The sequence below is a fragment of the Macadamia integrifolia genome, unplaced genomic scaffold (genome assembly GCF_013358625.1).
Source record: "Macadamia integrifolia cultivar HAES 741 unplaced genomic scaffold, SCU_Mint_v3 scaffold90, whole genome shotgun sequence".
Lineage (NCBI taxonomy): Eukaryota > Viridiplantae > Streptophyta > Magnoliopsida > Proteales > Proteaceae > Macadamia > Macadamia integrifolia.
Genome location: NW_024870574.1, coordinates 779,484 through 781,881, shown reverse-complemented (window position 1 = coordinate 781,881; position 2,398 = coordinate 779,484).

Below are 2,398 nucleotides of genomic sequence, written 5' to 3'. Positions count from 1 at the left end.
AAATTGGCCACAAAAATGATGACCTTGTATTAAGGAGTTGAACAGTTAGAATCACCATCAGGTTGATCAAGTAAACTGACCGAATACGGTCAGATGACTAATCTTGACAATTTACGGTCAACTAAGTGATTGTGGCCTTTTACGATTAGCTGATTGTTGTGAATTTTTATGGTCAGCTAATCGATTGTGATTTTCTACGATCAACTGACCGTTCTGACTTTTTACGGTCAACTAACTAAGTGTGATTTTCTACGGTCAGCTACTCAATATAGACTTTTTAGCCAGCTTGACCAATTGTCAATCAACATAGTTCATACAAACGTAGGTTAGTTCCAGGGAAGTTACAAACATATGGCTTAAGCAGTTAAGAAGTTGCAACCAATTAAGGGAGTGTACTTCCAATAACTACCCCCGCTAAGGACATGGCACATGAGTTGTTGCAGTTACGAAACTAATAAGAGAGCAGGATCTTGCAAATAAATCTATAAGAGGACTATGGTGGAAGAAAGAGGACAATCAATAGATCAAATAAACTCAAATATCAAGTCTTATCTTTCATTCCATTTTTTCTTTTAAGTGTTTTAGATTAGCATTTTCTTTTGAAGTCCTGTACTTCCTTCAAGTCATGTACTTCAGTTCGTAGTGTAACGATCACATCAATGGTATATTTAGCATCAACAGAGATACATATCACGTTTTTGGTATGTCTAATATCAATAGAGACAACATATCTTGTTTCTGGTATGTTCAACATCAACAAAGAACATGATATTGTATTTCTGGTATATTGAATATTAATAGAGATAAGATTACATTTTTTCCTTTTCTATTAGTTACTATCATTTGTCTTCATCTTTTTCAATTCTTGCATCACATTTCTACAAAGAACATTAAAGTCCTTGGAGCGATCGAGGCTAGAGGAGGGCCCAAGTTGCTTGATCAAAGTCAGATCTACTATTGAATCTAGTCAGGAAGGATTCTGGCACGCCCGCTCACTCACCAATATGGTCAGTGATGAGCACATTTATGTGTGAAATCTAGGGTTGTAAAACATGCATTTTACATATTTAGAATGGAGCTACCTTGGGTTTTACTCTCTTTTTGCAGGTTTTATATTTTCAAGGCCTTAAGGACTATCGGGCGCTATATCTTCAATTTTACATGTAAAGAGGTCCTATTTCTTTCCATGGTTGCGAAGAGGACAAAATTCTGAGCAAGATGGACGTGTTCAATTAAAAGTACACATTTGTTTGGTCACCCGTACAAATGATTCTTCTTTTTCGGGTCAGAAAAAGAATAATGGATCAGAACTGAACTGAGATGCAGAACCAGCCCATTTGCAATTGTCCCAGAGGTACAAGGAATACTTCAAATGCCAACAAGGATCGATGGATCACATCTTTAAGTGATTAAAGATTTGTTTTTGGTAACAACAACTACCTAGCTTAGTTGGTGAGCTATGGTGTACAAAATTCTCTTGCTCACCAAGAGGTCTCAAGTTCGAATCTCATGGCTGTTTTTTTTTAGAGAATTTGTTGAAGATTTCCTGCTTTTCACTCACTTAAAGCACTAAGGGCATGGAGGGGATTTCCACATCAAATTAGAAGCAAGCAAAATCGTGGAAGCAAGAAGAGAAGAAAAAGAAAAAAAAAAAGGAAAGCAAAATCGTGGAAGCAAGAAGAGAAGAAAAAAAAAGGAAAGAGAAAAAAAGGGGAGAACCAAAAATTGTCCAAATCTTCTCTCTCCTCCACATCATCACCAAAGATTGTCCAAATCACACAAAGGAAGAAAAAAAATCGTCCCTAGGAGAGAGAAAAAAGAAGAAAAATAAATTAGAAAAAAAAAAGGAAAGAAAATAAGCAAAAAATTTTAGGAAATTTCTCAAAATTTATTTCTCTCTTCTCTCTCCTCCATCTTAGCACTTTTGGACTCAAAAGATCTCACAATCAATTGTGGGTTTCTCTCTTTTAGGAAAGAGAAAATTGTTACCCTAGCTCTCCATTCCCTATAAATACAACTCATGTAAGAGGAGGAGACACAATTCATTCTTCTTCTAGTTTTCTTTAGTTGCTCTCTCTCTTCCTCTTTCTCTCTTTAGTTTTAGTTCTTCTCTATTTTTGCTTTAATCACTTTTGTAATAGTTTTTTTATTTCAATTAATGCAAGTACTCTTTTATTTTTATTCAGTTCTTTTTATGTTTATGATTTATGCAATTGAGTTGTAATTTTTTAAGTTATAGTTCTAGGCTTAGATCTAGGTGACAAGATCACGAGCCGTGGAGCAATTTTTTTTTTAAGTTCAAGCATTGATTCAAGTAAGTAGGCTCCTTCAGTACTCTTCTCTCCCCCCTCTCATTCCCTCTTCTGACTATCATTTCTTTCTTAATTTAGGATTTTTA